This window comes from Melanerpes formicivorus, unplaced genomic scaffold (genome assembly GCF_026170545.1).
Source record: "Melanerpes formicivorus ecotype bairdi unplaced genomic scaffold, bMelFor1.0.p_v2 SCAF_4, whole genome shotgun sequence".
In the NCBI taxonomy this organism is placed as follows: domain Eukaryota; kingdom Metazoa; phylum Chordata; class Aves; order Piciformes; family Picidae; genus Melanerpes; species Melanerpes formicivorus.
The window spans coordinates 17,201,551-17,221,453 of NW_027142356.1; positions in this window are offsets into that span (position 1 = coordinate 17,201,551).

The following is a 19,903-nucleotide window of genomic DNA, read 5'->3' on the forward strand; positions in this document are numbered from 1 at the left end:
AGATGTCAGATCAATGATGCAGCAACAGGTTTCAGATGGGGCCACTGAAGTCAGCATGAAGACTCTTGAAAAGGGAAAGAGTATTTTTGTGGAGTTACAAGGAAGCACGAGAGGGTAGCTAAAAAATCAAACCCCTAAGGGGACCCATAAGTCCTGCATAAGTTTCAGGGAAGATTTTAAAATTAAATTTAATTATTTTTCAGGATAAATGGTGCCTGAGAGTTAATTCAAAGGGCCATGTAAATATAGCAATGTATGAAATACAGTATTTACAATTTAATTAGAAATGCTCTAGACTTTCAGAGTAAGCAAGTTCAAATCAGTTTTATTAATCTAAAGGGAAAATACAATAATTTATTACTACATGTTTTTATAGATAATTCATGAACCAGAGGACAGGAAAATTTACAATTCAGAAATAAACAGGCAAGCCTAAAACTACAAAAGATGTTATGGAAATTTCCAAAACTCTTTGTAGATAAGCACATATTTTCAGTAGACATATTTTGGCAATATGTACAGAATTGTACTAAGGGCAGAAATGTACTAAGAGCAAACCCAACAAAGAATTTCTTTGTAGTTGCCAGTCCAGAGCCACTCTGATTAAATGCATCTAAATTTGGAGCAGGTGACCAGTTGCCACTAATCTTTGTGAAAGTCCATGGAACACTGTGATAACATTAAAGTTTATGCATTATTATAGACCAAACTAGTTTCAGTGACATAAATTTGAGTAAAAAGCAAGCTTTCTGCTTGTATTACTCAACAGTTCAGCCACCCATTAATACTAAGCAGATTTATCCACAGAAGTGGCTCCAATCTGTGTGAATTGAAACACTATGTAAAGCCCATTTTCGTGTTCATCTGACTTGTGTGTCAAATCTTGGGTTGTGAAAAAATGAGAATAAATGTGTAATATACATGTACTAGGACTCTAGAACAGGCAATTTTTATGATGAGTATTCCCCAGCTATATGCCCCAAATGATATGCTCCCTGCCCATGTAATCTATGACAGGTTAAATATAAGCATTTTAAAGTCATAACTGAAGGACTTTAATCTTTATCAAAAGATGTCTAACCCTTAGTTTAATTAATATAGACATTACAACCATAACAAAAAAGTGAAGGGGACCTAACCTGTAGGATGAGTTGATGTGATGTATCTCAAACATTTCCAATTCATTGCAAATATCAAGTTATTCTGCACTGGTTTACAGTGTCCATTTGTCTAATATCATATTGCAATCGTTGAAAGCAAAACCCATGAGCTAATCTGTCTGCCTCCCCCAACACAAAAGTGAGGGAGAAACAACATATAAAAAACTCTGAGTTGAGACAAAAAAAGAGTGAGATAAGAGTTTACTGAGCAAATCAGATGATCACAATATGAATGCACAATTACCTTAGTCTTTTTGCAGAAAAAGCACAGCAGAAAGCAGCAGCAAGCAGCAGGCAGAAGCAAGAGAGCTAAAAGCCAGAGCTACATTCCTCCCTATCCTGCTGCCATCTCAGTGGAAGAGAGCCAACACCCAGAACCCAAAAGCAGCAACTAGAACAGGATGCCTTGCATGTTACAGTCTGAATTTCAAGCTCTATACTACCTTGCTCCAGCCAGCACTTTCATTTTGAAGCTGGCATGAGGCAGAATGATATGAATAGCAGCAGATTAAAACTCAGCCTATGACGCATATGCAGAAGAAAACACAGTATTTTCAGAGCCAGAGGAGACTTTCTGGTGATCAATATTATGGTTCATGTTGCTCTGTTAAAGGCTTGTGCTGTTTCAATGAAGAAAGTTGTTAGCATTTCCTGACCTAGCAGGCAAACTCTGCAGAAGCAGATTAATGTCTATACTGAGATTTTCTTTCACAGCAGCTACCTGGAGAAATAAAATGCTGCAGTACTGAGGGTATTGTGAAAGTGACCTCCTTCTTGAAGTAAGGATTAAGTTCTGCAGTACAATTTCAGAGGTTGTCATAAATAAGGAGAATGTTTTTAAAAACCTTATTTATTTCTTCTAAAACTTTCAGGACTACAATTTTAAGAGGTGAGTGAAATAAATGCAATGAAGTGGTGACTCATCTTTAATTGCAAAGCAGCTTATTCATCTGGCATGTTTTGTAAACACATTTGGCTCTACTGGCTGAGATCAGCACACAGTAACTTCCTAGTATTGGAAAGACAGTGATTTTCCTCAAAAATATTTTTTTTCTCCTATTATTTGCAGAAGAATGAAAAGCTTGTTTAAAGAGAAAATACTTTGGAAAATATATTTTGTTTAAAGCCAAGCTACTAATCAATTCCTCTCAGGTGAGACCAGTAGGGAGTTATCTTGAAAGCTACAACTCTGCAAAAGCCTGCTAAGCTGCACTGCAAGAATTACACAGATATACTAACATTGCACGTACCTTGGAAAAGAAAGACATGATTTTGAGAGGATCCTACAGTAAGAAGTCACCTAGGGAGCTAAGATGCTAAAACACAGCTAGAGCTGACTACAAAGAAAATAGTAACATCTTTAAAACTGCAGCCAGGAATGAATATTGTTTTAGAGCATCAGTTTATGCTTGTTCATTTCTTCACACTTTGTACATCTGTGAAACTCATTCTACATCAGTTTCCCAGAAACTGAAACAAGAACTCATAGGTAAACTAGACAAACATTCAAGTGCTGAACAAATAATCTGTTCTCTGTCAATACTACAGTGGTGTTGCATATGAATATAGCTGTGCACAGACCGGCATGAAAAGATCCCAGTAAGAGTGCTATCTCCACTTCCTTTGGGAAATTATGTTGTATACAAATACAGCTTAGTAACATATGAAAGGGAATTTTCTCATTATAGTCCACCCTCATTTCACCTTTTCCTTAATTTCCTCCTATTAAGTCTAGTTGTACCACTTGCTTATTGTTACTACCCTTCAAATATTTATGGTTTTTTTTTCATTCTTCTCAATTTTTGTGTGAACACCACACAATTTAACATCAAAGCATACAAGGTCAGAAAATGTCAGCTTCATCACAAAGCCACAGAGCTATGCCAGCATTCTTTGGAACTGGATGATTTTCTAGGCAGAAGGTCTCATTATTGATCCACTTTGAAACAGTTTAATCAATTGCTTAGCACAGCATAAAAATATTCTCATGCCCTTTCTAAATTTCTACATTTAAATGTTCCTTATTTTTTTTCCTTTTGGTGTTTGGGCAGGGAGTGTCACCTGATATGTAATATTAATGGACTTTTTATTCTGGTTTATAATGGCTGTCTGTTATGCATTTTAATAAACTTTTAATGACCATAAAGGAACATCTAAGCTGCTTGTAGGAAAAACAACCCACATGGCCCATCAAGTGAGATTTGTGGTTCTTTTCACCTCTGCTTCCAGATTGCTGTTACACTAAATGCTGTGACTGATGAGTGAATTGTGAAGAACATCAGCAAAAAAGCCAGTATAAATGTGAGCTTCTCAGCACTACTTAAGAAAACCTTTTTTCCAGAAATGCATTCCCTGAATAATTCATCCATGAATACTCTTGTTCCAGGACAAAAGTGCCACATCTGGTTTAACAAGATCCATTTTGAAAACAGTTTAAGATAAACCGCTGCGGCAATTCCGTAGCTCATGAACAGTTGTTCTAGGATAATTATTCAAATCCTTTCAAAACTTTAATCCAAGTTATCCATCAAGAGAAAATAATCCTTAAGTCACTGAAATACTCCAAATATGCACAGAACAGTGCAGTAACAAAGCTGATCATTGAGTGAGAAAAGTAGAATGAACATCACAGTAGCTACTCACTCTTCAGTCAAGCAGTTCTAACTACAGGAAGAAAGCATACATGAGACAAAATTCAGGACTATTAAATCTATCTTATGAGTAATTGGAAAAATTCTGGAAAATTTAGAAGACATAAGTAAAAGAATACTGAAGCAAATAGTACCACAAATTAGGAAGGGAAATGTGCACTCATATAATATTTTAGTTGTTTGAGCACTAATCAAGAAAGGTGAGCTTTCAGTTTTGCTTCTTCCCTTCAGAATATCTTCACCGTCACATTAATTGATTGAAACACCTAGGTAAGCTGTGTTCGCTTTTCAGCTTCTTCTTCTGCCCTTAAGGATTTAAATCGAAACCTTTCACTTCAGTTACTCTGTGCAGAAGCCTTGCGGTCTTCCACCAAACAAGAAAGTGGATGACCTGTAGCTCAGATATGCTCTCAACCTGCACACAAACTACAAGACACTGATGATTTGTTTACTTCAGAGGAAACCAATAGCACTTGTGGGTAACTTGCACACTTCAATACTTATTTGGTACAGAAACACATCTTGTTTTCTGTATGTTAAATTCACCACATAGAAGGAAGTAGTGCCTTTACAACTGCTTCATTGTCCTGCTTCATTCCTTGCCTGCTCCCTGTGGTGCTGCTATCACTGATCAAACTTAATGAATATGAGTCTCATGCAGGAGTCAATCTTCTCCAGTCTAGTATGAATCTAAAATACCATGGCTGTCATTTTATTGCTGTAATCACAGTCTGCTGAGGTTTGAGGCAGTGCACATAGACTAAGAGCTCTGTAACAACAGAAGTACAGTATAAGCAATATAAAAGCAATATAAATTACACAAATCATATGCATAAACAGTACAAAATACATTACTCGAAGAAGAAGGCAAATGAACAGTTATTTCTAAACGATGAAAGATTGCAAAACAACAAGTGTGGGGTTTGCAACAGCAGAAATGTTTCCACATGAACCAGGCTGCCACCAGCAAAAGCCTTTGTGCATTTGTGAAATTTAATGTGCACTGGGCAGCTGAATCTTTGTAACATAAGGTTTGCCATCTCTGGACTTTTGTCTGCAATGGCTTGATCAGTATTGGGACCATGGCTTTTGAGAGCAGTTTTAAAACAAATGCCCAGGCTGGATTCTTGTAATGTGCAAAGCATGGAAAGGGATCGTTACTGAAATCTTTGGAGAAAAGCTCAAATCCAAGCTATAGTGGCACAACCTGTGTGCCCTTCTATGAAGTGTACAGTTACTTTGATAACAGGAAGGGCAAGCAGTTTCTTTCTAAGGAAAAACAGTGCTACAGAAACAAACCAAAACAAAAAAAAAAAACCTCCAGCAGAAAGAGAAGCTCTTTGATTTTCAAAAACAAAGGTTTGAAACAGCTCAGAATATCTTTGAGGCACAGATTCAAAACTCCCAGACCTCTGAGTCTGGGAGATGCACAGCTCACCGTGCTGAACTGATGAAATACTATGTCTCACTTCTAAGCGACTGGTCTCTCAGCAGCTCTTCTGTTATAGGCTCAAGGTGATTTTGGTTTGGAAAAACAAACAAGGTTGCATCTTCTGAAGATCCAAAATAGTAACTAAAGTGGATGGTAGTGTTGAGCTGGAAACAGTAATATGGTATAGTTTGCATGGCCTGGTAGGAATTAAGCCTGCTGTCTAAAACTGAAGGGGCTTTTAAAATGTAAAAGAATGGTTGCAAGCAAAGAGAAAGCATAAACAGTAGTTCATGCAAGCCACTGATCTGGTAACATGCAGGAAAGCTGTGGTGGAGGCCATGTGAAACTTTCTAGTGTTTAGGATGGAAGTAATTTCCAGCCAGGTGCAGGGCAAGAAAGGGATCAGAAGCAGTCACCACTGATGGGCATAAAAAAAAAAAACACATCACCTACTGCACAGCTGTCTGCAGCAAAGGGGTCAGCTGCATGGGGGAAGTGACAGAAGAGTGGGACCCAGGGTATCTTTGTGGGGCAGCTGCATGGTTCATCAACACTTGGCTGCCATCTGCCATCCCCTTTTACCCACCCTGTCCTTTCCAATTGTACTGAGGGTAGAAGGCAAACTTCAGTTGCAGAGGAATATGGGAAGTATGCAGGTGAAGGCTGCTCCACAGCTATCCACAGTCAGTTTCTCAGCAGCCACAGTGCAGGGGCACAGCAAAGGCAATGTGCTGAGCATCCAAAGCAACTGGAGCCAGCAGCAACAGGTTGGAAAGCTGCACAGGTGTGAGCAGCTGCACCAAGGGCTGGTGAGGAAGAAGAAAGGCATGGGCAGTGTGGCTGTGGCACTCTGTGACAAGGCCAGCACTCCCCAAGGGCTGTGGCCATGGCAGACATATATGCAGGTGACAAATAAGAGCAGGAAAGAGGGAATAGGAAAGAACATGGAAGGAGGAGTAAAGGCCTTTATTTTGGCCACATCACTCTGCACCAAAAGCCTGGATTCAAACACCAAGATCTAGTGCCTTAAACATACCACCAGCAGACTAGCTCTCACCTCTAGTAATGGTACCCCATCCCTCCCTGCTTTCCACTATGAACTACATGTAAATGGCACAATAAACAAAGCAGCTGCCGGACTCACAGCTTGTTTAGGGGCTTGGACTGCCTTATTGTGCATTGTCCATGCATTAATCAAGATGTCGGATAATACCACTTTTGTATCTCTAGTACTAAAGTTGAAAGACAATATAAGGCAAAAGTAGTATAACCTGAAGCAATAGTACTTAGGTTTAAATAAACTGAAATGTTAGTATCCTAAACATGTTTGCTGATGACATGAGACCTATGATTATAGCCCAAAGCTGAACACTTTTTCTTGCCTTGTCAGCACAAGATAAGGTACTTTGCTACCAAGTCCTGCACAGCTATTAAAAAATACAGGCAGCCCGATAAGCTGCAGATTAAAAACTCATACTTGCCCCTCTCCTCATCTCTGACTTGATTTTCTGTTACAATAGTTGCTAATCTGTACCTACAAACATAGCTCAAAAAGAAAAAAAAATACAAAATGTGAAATTCAACAGTTCTGACCTGAAAAATCCTTTTAAAGTCAGTTAATTTGTGAACTTTCATCTGCTTCTACCATTTTCACCAGATACAAGTGGATTTTTATTTTTTTTCTTAAAGCCATTGCTGGCAGGTATTTATTGCTGTCATCATCCACTCTTAACATTTAGACAGTAAAAGCTTACTCTAGCCTGTCAACCATTAAGTAGCAATAATATGTCCAAAGTTGTGAAAGTGAAGCATGACAGCCATTTCATATCTAGGACTTTAATAGGTCTTATAACCTCCTGAATGGGCAGAATCCAACATCATGAGATTTAACACATCCAAGTGCCAGGTTCTGCACATTGGCCACAACAACCCCACGCAGTGCTACAGGCTGGGGTCAGAGTGGCTGGAGAGCGGCCAGGCAGAAAGGGACCTGGGGGTACTGGTTGATGGTAGGCTGAACATGAGCCTGCAGTGTGCCCAGGCAGCCAAGAGGGCCAATGGCATCCTGGCCTGTATCAGGAACAGTGTGGCCAGCAGGAGCAGGGAGGTCATTCTGCCCCTGTACACTGCACTGGTTAGGCCACACCTTGAGTCCTGTGTCCAGTTCTGGGCCCCTCAGTTTAGGAAGGATGTTGACTTGCTGAACGAGTCCAGAGAAGTGCAACAAAGTTGGTGAGGGGCTTGGAACACAAGCCCTATGAGGAGAAGCTGAGGGAGCTGGGGTTGCTTAGGCTGGAGAAGAGGAGGCTCAGGAGAGACCTTATTGCTCTCTACAGCTACCTGAAGGGAGGTTGTAGCCAGGTGGGTGCTGGTCTCTTCTCCCAGGCAACCAGCGTGAAAACAAGAGGACACAGTCTCAAGCTGCACCAGGGGAAGTTTAGGATGGAGGTTAGGAAGAAATTCTACACAAGGAAAGTGATTGCCCATTAGAATGGCCTGCCCAGGGAGGTGGTGGAGTCACCATCACTGGATGTGTTCAGGAGGAGACTTGACAGGGTGCTTGGTTACAAGGTTTAGTTGATTAGATGGTGTTGGATGATAGGCTGGACAAAATGATCTTGAAGGTCTCTTGCAACCTGATTTATTCTATTCTCTTCTATTCTAATAACTTTTATTCTCTAAATTCCATGCACCAGCCAAAAAGATGAGCGTGTTTAAGGAGAAGAGTAAAGTTTGTACATGGAAAAAAAAAAAAAAAAGAAAAGAAAAAAAGAAGTTAAGTTTCATTACAGTGTTGTTGTGAGTGTTATCATGCACCAGGTGGAGGTTAAGTTGCCAATTCACAAATTTATTATTTATTTTTTAATCTGTGAGTACACCAGTAACCAGCATGTTTTAATTAGATACATTTGCATTGCAAAACAAGGTCATGCTACTGCAGTTAAGCAAGGATTAACAGATTTTGTATGTTGGTAAAATGTTATACACTAATTGAAAGGTTTTTGTGAACTGTAAGCATCTACTAATCACAGGATTTTGGTCACAAGGCCAATACAAATACATCACACAGGTTTACTGCAATATAAAAAGTGCATCTGAAGCACCATTTTACCATGCCCTTTGGAACAGGTATACTTATTAAAATGTAAGAGCTCTTTGGGTCTGCTTGTAACTTGTTGATGTGTATTCATGTGGTAACACTCCTACGGTACAGCTTTCTAGTTATTATGTTTGTGGGCACTAGGAAGAAGGTGGCAGATAGTACATTGGACTTCCATTTGTTAACTTGGATCTGACAAAGAAGCTCTCCGTCAGGCAAAATTCCTCCCAAGATCTGCAGCAAGATCCCCTCCTGTAGCAGCTCTATAGACCAGGCAATTATTAACAGTTTTTATCACAGAATCACAGAATGTCAGGTTGGTAGTCACCCTAAGGGTCATCTGGTACACCCTTTCTAGGTGATAGCATAGTTTAAATGAGATGGCCCAGCATCCTCTCAAGCTCAGTCCTAAACTGACCAATATAGGGGAATACACTACCTCTCTTGGGTTCCAGTGTTCCCATTTATATAGTGTGCAGCCGTACAATTAAATTCCCTTTCCCAAGTTAAACAGTTAAAAACTCATCAATACAGAAGAATGAAAAGAACTCAAATGTCAACATTGTGCTGAAAATTATTATGCATAACCCAGATACATTTTCAGCTTGTTTAGTTTTAAATTATCTCAGACTAAGAGTTTATTTAGAATGACTGACTTATAATAACAGCCTTGCTTGACATTTAAAATTTGCTGCGTATTTAATGAATGAAATTATTTTAACTCACTTGACATGTCTTGCAAGGTCTGTGCTGACCTAGTCATATATGTGCATCTTGTTTATATTAAAAAATTAAATGGCAGAGAATGACAGAACTAATATACACATGTGAAGCCAAATTTTAATTGCCTGTTTATGCAGATGGCACTTTGACATGCAACTGAAAGTCTTCTGAGAGACTACTTCTGATAGCACAAAAAACTTGCAATGCTTTAGGGAAAAAGAACTGATCCCTGAAAAATGTCTGGTCAAAAATACAGACACCATGCCCATGATTTAGTACTCAGGAACAATAGAAGGAGAAGGCAAAATTTTTCTCACTAGTTCTGCAGGAAATTCCTTCAGACTGGAGTGTCCTACACTTTAGCAGAGAATCCACCCTACTGAATTACATAGGCATCATCCTCTCAGAATCACATAGATTTGGCAGGAAAAAAAAATGTCATATTGCTGAATTATTCAAGCCACCCATACCAGATAATATCCTCTGAGTACTATACACAAAGTAGGAAAATCACACTATATTTGCCTTTACATCTACTCATATACTTTCTGAGTTATTCAGAAGACCACTCACTGGGAATTCTCCTTGCTCACCAGAAAAGGTCAAAGCTTATGTTCTAATTAAATGTTATTTAACTATTAGGGCAAGTTCCAGAACAACCGTAAGTATTCTATGGAAGAAACCCAAGGATAGAAATCTATGTTTGGGAAATTATATTTGTTTCAAATGCAAGTGTAAGATATTTTTAACAGCAAAAATGAAAAAAAAAAAAATCTTAACATAATTTTCCTGGCAATGATTCTGGAGTTTAATCAAACATGAAGAAAATGAACAGCTGCAACTTTAGTAAGCTTGCAGTACCTTTATAAACAGCATCATCATGAGAGCAATCAATAGGCTAAGAGAAGTAACATCAAGATTGGAAGAGGAGTAAGTGCTAAGAACAATGCCAGTAAGATAAAGCTGAATTAATTAGTTTATCAAACCTTTGCATAAAAATTTGTCATAGTTTGAATTGAATCTACTGATGTGAATATTTTGTGCTATTTTCCCTCATCTGTGTGGGGGGAGCAGGGCTTGTGAGAGGGGGCTGTATTAACCCAGGACAAAAAAGTCAAGTTGAGAGGAGTTTGACATGCTCAAGATTAATTGCAGGAATCAACAAACACATGACAGATTACTTCAAGCTGAAGTCAACCCATTTTATATATATATATATATATATATATATATATTTTCTGTTCTGTCTTCTTCTTTAATAGTCTATAGCTATTCCTAATAGTGAGCAATACTCTCTAGAATATCATATTGCCTGGTTTTGTAAAAATTATTTCTTTTAAAACCTAACACAGCATATGAAACTACAGGTTAGCTCTTCATTCAGAGCTTACACAGTAGATACCTAGGTCATTACTAGCAGTATTAACTGACATGGACATACAAAGAAGATATTTTTTCCCTTGTAATCCATGAGTGAGCACATACTTCAGAAAAAGAACATATGAAACACTATTTAAACCTTTAGAGTTTTTCTCAGTCTCTGCTGTCAAAGCTGTTCCATTTTGTGCAAGCCCCTTTGGCAGTCATTAAAGCAAAGTCTGAAACCTACCTCTCACAGATCAACATGATCTCTAACATGCAATACTGTCATCTCATCATCATTCTCTTTGGATCATAAAAATTAATATGATGATGAATGGAAATTTAGATGGCTTATTGGTAGAACATTTATATATGAAACTGCTATGAGACTTTTAGTTTAGTCAAGATAACATGGTTTGGCTAACTGGATGAAGAAAATATTTATTATTATTGTTATTATTATTATTATTATTATTATTATTATTATTATTATTATTAAGTTCTGGGCTTTTCTGAAGACTGAGCAGTAGATCACAAAAATACCTCATCCAATTTATTTTATAACTATAAGCATTAGCTTCTTGAAATGCTTGTCTTTTCGATTTCAGGAAATGGTATTTATTTACCTGGAAGACAGTGATTTTATGGGAAACAGTATGCTGATATTTGAAGCAGTGACAGCTACACAGTTTTTATTGTCATCTTGCAATAAAATTGTAAAAATAATTTTTCTAGGGGAAAAAAATAAGTATTATCATCCCTGGCATAAACCTAGAAAACCTCCTCCCCCCATAAAAACACTCATCAGCATGCTTTTCAAAGCTCCTCTTACTCCATAATGTAATTCTGTACTTAGAGCATCATCTTCCTTCTTTAAAATAACGTTTTGATGAATTATTGGCATCAGAGGGTGTTCTGTGAGAAGCAGAATGGAAGTATCTGGGCCATACATGTGCATTTGTTATTTTCCAGAAAACAGTACAAGAAAGAAACAGATGTCAGTAAAATGCAAGAGGAACAGAAAATCAGAATTCTTTCCAAAAGATTCCACAGAGAAAGGAGAATATTTTTTCCCTTGAAAGAAAATTCTCACTGTCTTATCTGGTATTCAAAATTCCAATATTATGAAGGAGCAGGCATCTGACTTGGCAATTGGGATAGCTGGTCATTTTATGATGAAAGAGAAGGTAAATAAATAAGATGATTTTCAAGTATACTACAAACCATCCTCATACAATACCTTGCAAAACAAACAAATAAATAATCAAGCTTTTACCAAGTTTTCACTAAAATTATATAGGCATTCTGCTTGGCCCACAGGTTGCCAGTATCTAATCTTTCTGTAAGTTTTGCCTCTGGAAATTTGAGGATAAATTAATTGTAAGTAAATTCCCATCAGTCAGGGAGAAGGTACATGTATGTAAAGTTATCTCTTCTTACTGAGGGAGAGGTTCTATGACACTTCTGTCTGTTCCAGCTCAGCCTCAGTAGTGTACTCATTTTAGGAGACAGGACAAAGTTTTATCAAGTCAAAGGAATGATTATATAGGGCAAGAGCCCATCAACAGTTTATGGTCTGGCAGCTATGTATGATTGCAGATTATCTGTTCCACAAACACAAAAATAACCTCCAAAAGCAAACTGATTCAGCAGCAGTGCTTATCAGAGCAAGTACAGCAACACATCAGTATCCCCAGCACCCTTCTACAGTTGACCTATGCCATATTATTTTCTCTACCTATTTCCCACAGCTTCTGTCTTTCACCATCACTTCCATCAAAAGCTGGGAATTTGCAAGATTCCACAGCTGTCTTTGGAAGACATCCACACAAGTTTTCTGTGGTTTGAAAACCACCTTCAAATACTTTCCCTTTTCCAAGGCACACTTCTGTTCTAAAAGGATGAATTATGTGTACTAAGATGGATTGTTTTATGATGTACTGCTTTGATATCAAGTTCCAAGAACCATAATGTCAAAAGCTTCTACAAAGAGTACAGGTCTGTCTTTGAGGGAATGACAAATCTAGATTTCTCTTTCCTGTGTGGGGATGGGAGAACAGTATTTGCACAATACCTGTGAACCTGTCAGGAAGCTATGCGGGTACATTCATTCCCACTCTCTATTATGGAAATGATTTAGCTAAATTCACAAAACAACCTTCTGGTGAGCTAGGTACTCTCATCAGAGGCTGTCAAGACATGGCAATAAGCAATGCCTGCTCCACAAACAGGCTGAATCAATTGGACACCTTGACAGGCACAGTAATAAGCATATTTTTGTTAAAGTAACACAATGTTTTTTGATGGTTCTAATGTTCTTTATATTTACTCTAAAAATTCTCATTTGATATTATGAGGTCCCTCAGAATTTTCACTAAGACATTCCTATATATAGCTCTTTTTCTGTGCAGATGTTATATTTTATATTATCATTTTACTGAAGCTACCCTGGAATTTCAATGCAACCAGTAGCTTTGCTTTTGATACAATATACACACTTGCTTCAGTCTTGAAGTCAGTTTTGCTCTACAAAGTGTGAGTGGTGATGAACATGAAAGAGCAGAAAATGGTAACAACTACTTTGTTTAAACAAACTCATTAATTCTACTAAGAGTTAATGGTTGGGGGGAAACTTAAACTAAAATATGTAAGTAAAGTCAAAACTGAGAAGATAATCAGAACAGAAAGAAATTAAGAGAAGTTACATTAATAGAAGGGGCTGAATCCCAGACAACTAACTAAAACCTAACCTTACTATATAGAATTTTAATTATTTGCAATGTATGTGTGGTTTCAGAAGATGTGTATAAATCAGGTAGGTGCACAGAGTCTAAATGTTCTGTATCTGTATGAATGATAATGGAAAAGACCATACGAACTGCAGAGGAAAAGAGTGAGTAAGTTAATTGTGAAAAGGCATTGTATGCATTAAGGGCTATGTAACCTACTACAATATGAAGAATTTGCTTCAGTCTAATCAGTGTGAATTTCACTACTGGAGTAAAAATGAGCAAGATAAAAAGAAAGACAATGTTGTAGCCTATGCTAATCATAGAAATATAAAGGTTATGAATAACTAATACAGAAGAAAATGAGAAATGGAATAAAGAAGAGAGGATTTAATGGTGCAATGAAAAATGTGTCTCAAAATGAAGGAGCAAATCTGCACAACTGAGAAAAAGGTAGTAATGTGGCTACATTGATCATCTACATTATTTATAGCAGATTAGACTTCCTGAATGATTTTGTCTTACACTTGAGATTCCAGTGCAGAAGGGCATGAGTCAAACTTCCCCTCCAAGTTCTGAACAACAGAACTCACATGCTACATCCTGAACATCACATACTACCATGATATCCAAGAGAATGGTTTAGTAATCTCACTCTCAAAATGAACAATACTGTAAAAGAGGTGAAACAGTGCAATAGAAATAGAAAGGAATTAAATTATGCATTTACATGTGACAGTGGAGGACTAGATTCAATAGAAACCTCCAGGGGCAGTGACTCTCTGGGCAATGTATATGAATACCTGGCCAGCGTTTCAGTAAAGACATTTTTCCTAATATCCAGTCTAAATCTCCCCTGGTGCAATTTGAGTTCATTTCCTCTCATTCTGTCACTTGATAGATGGTAGGGATAAGAGACTAACCCACATGAATGGTTTAAATTCTGTAAATTTCTTTTCATTTTTCCTTCTAAGCTTCTTAATGATACACCTGCCCACTGAATTTAGTTACACTTAAAGTATTCCTTATTTCATGCAGACATCTCTGCCACTTAAACTACTACCAAACTTCCTGCAGTAATACATAGATTCTTCTAAATTCTGCTTTATCTCAGCCAGAAGATTGCCTCATTCTTTTCCTGGACTACAGAAAATTTCAAACTAAAAAATGTCTTTTCCTGATAATTCCCTTTCCAGTCATGTCAGAAAATCTTCAGTGAGAAAATGACAGTGAGGGGAAAAAAATTAAAATGTAAATCAGTATAATATGATCATGAGAGCTGGAGAGAAGCAATGGTGTAAGAAAGATAGAAAACTGTCAAAACCGAGCATAATTCTAAAGATCTCTGAGTAAAAAGGACCTAGCATAGGTATGTATACAGACAGATGGAGGGAGCTGTCTCAACAGAAAATTATCACGGTGTGGCAAGCAAAATCATGAATGGTAGAGATAAATCTGTTTGATTTCTTTTTAATCCAGTATGCATTCTAAAGAGGAACAGAGGAACTACAAATGCAGTTTAATGCTTTCAAAGGATAGTAATACTGCACTACAGATTGATTTCATATTAATAACGAAGGCTGAGTTGCCAAAGAAACAAGCATATGTTATATAGAGAGTGTTCCACAGCAGGCCACTTTCTGAATAAACTAGGAATTCACCATGATCTGCAGCATTAAAATGACAGCAAACGTACTCTACGTATGCATGAAATAGTATTTCTAGGACTACTTCAAGATTAGACATGAGTAAATCTGCAGTTTCATTCCAGAAACCGTTTATGAACAGAAATGGCTCCTCTATACAGTCTTTAGATTTCAAAAGTAGCAAAAAAATAACTCAACCTCCTATTTGCAAAGAAGATTTTCCAGGCTATTAATAAGACATTAGCTCTAATAAAGGACCTAAAAACATCAATAAGCATTACAGTCTGCATCTTTTCCCTTGTTAAAGCACATGACTATGTAATTCAGAAATCAGATGATACTTCATACTAGAAAAATTAATTGTTGTACCAGATTATTTGGTATAAGAGAGTTTCAGAATAATTTACATAGATTAATTCAGCCATGCAACGCTCTTCTGAAATAAGTGCTATTACTGTTTACTTCTATGAATGGTACTGAAGACACATGGAAAGCAGATGACATTTCCAAAACTCAGCAGTCAGCCAGCATAACACAGTTCTCTAACTAAACATGGAGCATTAAACTTCCCTTTTAGCTAACACAATATTCATCCTGACATACTAAGTGGAATAAAACTAAGTAAATTAAGCCAATATAGCTACAAGCAAGCGATTTACATCCAAAATACTGAATGAGCAAAGGAGAAACCTCTTTAGACTGCAGTCAGTTTGAGTATACAACAAATCAAGTTTAAATAAACCCAAATGTAAAATAGTTACAGAGAGTTAATTAGGTTCTTACATGTGCAAAAAGGCAAATCAGATGGACCGTCAGGACAATCTGGCAGCTCTAAAGAGATACTGAGAATATAGTCCAACAAGCAGCTAAAGCCAGTCATTGTGCTTTTTCCTTTCCTCATCTTTGCACCATTTGTCCACTTCCTCCAGCTTGCACACCATCAGCATATGTCAATGGCTGGTAAATCAGACAATGGAACTGATCCTGCTTTATTTTTTTCACTAAAATATAAAACTTCCTATGTTCCAAACACAATAGAGTGGAGACAGGAGTTTGCATGGCTGCTTTTCAGTTGGACCAACTCTTTTTCTCGCTTCACTGTCCAAACACACCAGTGCTCTCACCTGGACAATATAGGTGTGAAAATGAGAATCCTGATTAGACAGGACTATGTTGAGTAGCTCATCATGACCTCTCACCTATCCCCTACTTCCCACTCACACAACAGCTGGCTTTCAGTTGTATTCATTGAGAAAAGCTAGAACCACAATCAAGTCCATTTGGGCAGCTCTAGCAGCAAAAGGACTCTGAACTGGCCACATCTTCATCCTTAGGCAAACACTCTGAAGTGTTCCCATTATTTGGCATCCTAACATCCCTTTATTACCTTAGCAAATACCTTGAGGCTAGAAAATCAAAGGATAAATTCCCATGTGTGAGAAAAATAAATAGAAACTTTTCAGGCAGAAACTCTTCCTGATGACTTTAACTGCAAAATCTATACAAGGGCCCTGGAAGCTAAAGAAAACAGAAATCTGCTTCCTGAAACATCTAACTATCACCTAAAAATTAGATCCTAAATATTGCACAAGTGAACTCTGAGGCCAAGCTAGTGTTGAAATGCATCACAGAGCTGGAACTAGGAATTTGTTTCCATTTGTTTGCACAACCATAAACACGATGCACTGTGTTATACTGCAGAAGATGATGGTCAGCAAAACTAGATCATTTTGGATAGTTTGCAAAATTTGCACAAAATAGTGCTGCTACCTATGCACACCATTCTGCAATAAATACAGCTTAGCTTAGAAACAGAACTTCTGAAACAGATGATCTGAGACTGTAAATCACCCAGGTAAATTGTGTCTCTCTTATTCCTGCATGATTTCAAATAGTTAAAGCAGACACACTAAAATGCAGTTATTGACACTAGTGTCCAGAAATCATCACTGAAAGGCAGTGATCTAAAAATGCAGAGCTTTCAGATGTGCTTTTGTTTTGAACATAATTACACTCCTTTATACATGACAGGTCTCTAAACCAGAGTCTAAGGGAGACTGAAAGGAGAAACACCAGGAAAAATAGAGACAGTTGCAATTGTGTACAAAATATGTAAGAAAATTGTTATGATAGCTACATGCACCATGCTTTTAATAGCTAATTAGTCAACAGCTTATGGGGGTAGATAAAAATTAATTTCTCAAATTACATGGCCATGGGAATATGCAGAAAGCCATAAAGCTAAAGTTGCTACTGAGTCCTACAGCAAGAGACTTTACTTCTACTTGCACCAGATGTAGCCTGAAGTACTTTCCCTGAAGGAAAACTTCCTTGAAAATGTACAGAAAGTAAGCACTTGAAAACCTGTCTTCAGGGGTGTACTCAGAAACCTTCTTCTAGGGGTGCTGCAGCTGATTTGCACCTTCATAAAGAAATCCGGCAATGTACCAGGTGCTCCCTCAACACATTAACCCTTTTTACCTTGCTTCAAATATTGCCATAACAAGTTTAGACATATAACCAAGTGTCAACAGAATCATAAATAGCTCTGATTTAATTTATTTCAGCATCTCATGCATGTGTATAGTCTGTAATTTAAATCAATAAACATATTAAGCAGGTTGTATATTAAGTAGCAGATGCTTTTGCTGCAGTTGGCACATGATGCTAAATCATGTTCAGGAGTGCTCACTGAGTCCTGGGAAGGACAGGGTAGTGCAAAGTACCCTGTCTAAATAAATGTCTAATGCTTCCAGGTCTTCAAGATAAAAACAGAGTATTACAGAGCCAGAAAAATTAAGGTTTGCAGTATTAGCAAACAGTGTATTAGTTAAAAGACAAAATAAGACCAAAACCACTTCACAACATTCTCAAAATCTCAGAAAACTGAGATGTTGCCTGCAACTGTAATGCAAAACTACATTGCTACCCATTGACAAGTTTGGCAACATAGAAATGTCATATGCAAACTTCAGACAACTCATTAAATAGTTCATCATATTCACAGATCACATAAAAGGTTAACATTAAACCATATGACTTCGAGGTGATGTCTTTTACAAATACAAAGGAAATGAACATTATACTCAGATTAAATAGGGTATTTAAATTTCCTGTAATGAATAAAGGCAGACTGGAGCAGTAAAATGAATTAGTAACAAGCCCAGTAGATTGCAGATTAAAAATGTAATTAAATTCAAGTCCATTTTTTTTAACCAGCAGCTGACAATCACATTGACTGAAGTGACTGAGAGTATCAGAAAAATAAATACCTCCCATTGCATCTGAGCAGGAGAATTTGTGAAACTACCTAGGGAAAGTTAAAAACAAAATGCATTTAATTAAAATTTAGAAGGAACAAAATTCCTTGGGGCCGGCAAATATTCCTTGGGGCCATAAGGCATACAACTGGTTATGCTGCTATTTGACAAAAAGTGGAATGGCCTGGCACAGCCAGAACATTTTTTGTTATTACTATCTTTTCCAGCCAGAAATAAATGGACAAGCCTTGCCAACATCATAGCAGTCAATCTCTAGCAAATAAGGAGCCTTCCAGAGTCCCTGGTACTTCTGTCTAGATGGTATTCTAGGTAAAATACCTTACAGAGCTTACAAAGATACTTGACTGCATATGATGTGGCTGACTATGTATGAGTCCCTTAAATCACTGAAACAGAACACTGGCCAGTTAAAAAGAGAAAGCGGGGGGGGGGGGGGGGGGGGGGGGGGTGTGGGGGTGTGTGTCAACACCTGACTTACTATTCCTACACAGTACTGGTTTACTTTCACTGAAAACTGTCTTCCTCAGATTAAGCTCAGAACTCACAGAGGCCCTGAGCTGAGAATTTAACAAGGAGAAATTGCAGGTTAGCTGAGAAAGTGCAGAAGTGAGCTATTGTTGAAAAGGTGTAATACCACTGGCAGCAGCACGCCTGAAGTAATTACCTGAGCACCTAAGTAAGGGGATGGAGCCCCAGAAAAGAAATGTCATGGTTTAGGCCCAGCCAGCAGCTGAGCCCCACACAGACACTGGCTTACTGCCCACCCCCCCAGCTCCCTGATACCAGTGGCACAGGAATTAAAATCGGAAGCAAATTCAACCCCCCATGGGTTGAGATAAAGGGAGTTTAAAAGAACAGCATGAAGAGAGAGAGAAAAAAAAAAATACCTGACACGTATCAGTAATACTTGGGCAATAATATATAGAACCAGCAATATAAACCACAGCACTCTCACTGGTAATTCCAAGCCTTGTCCCTACAGGAAACTCAGGCACCTTCCCCAGCCATCTTACCCCTTATATGGCAGACATGACATCAGCATTGCATCAAATAGCCCATTGGCTGGTTGGCTATCCTGGGTATAGCCCCTCCATGCTTCCTGTGAAAATTTAACCTCATACCAGCCAAACCCAAGACAAGAACCTACATTCATTTCCTCATAAGACCAGCCAATAGAGCATGTCCCAGAGCTCTGCAATCCTGACAGGGGTAGTTGGGCAGATAGGGAGCAGGAAAAATGACTTGGACCAGGTTTTGCTAGGCAGTCACCCAATTTCACAGACCAAATCCAAGGACTAGTCCAAGATCTCAAGCTAAACACTCTTTTTCTCCATTGCTCCTTTCCTCTCTAAATGTCCTTAGCTTTTTATTGTTATTGCGTAAGTTCTTCTAAGTGGGAAACCAGTACATACTAAAAGAGCTCTCAGAGCCCACTCTTTGGATGTGGTTTAACGTGCTGGTGAGTTACAGAAGAACACCACTCCCCCTCCTCTGCCTCACCCCATAGGGGAATGAAAAAAGGGGAAAAGAAAAAAAAAGAGAGAGAGAGAGAGATAAAATACTGAGATCCTTTTGTACTTCTACCTGCATCTAAAATACTACATTTCGACATTATGTTTGTGACAAGGATGAATTTTCACAAATTCAGGTAGTATGACATTATAAATAAAGTTATTAGCTGGTCCTTAAGGATATTCCATCAGTCCATTCTCTCTGCATATTTAAATTACATTCAACCATCCAGTTAAATTGCTGTGCCCAAGCACATCATGAAGCATAGTTTGTGCAGCGTCATTAATGTATAAGTAACACAAGAAAT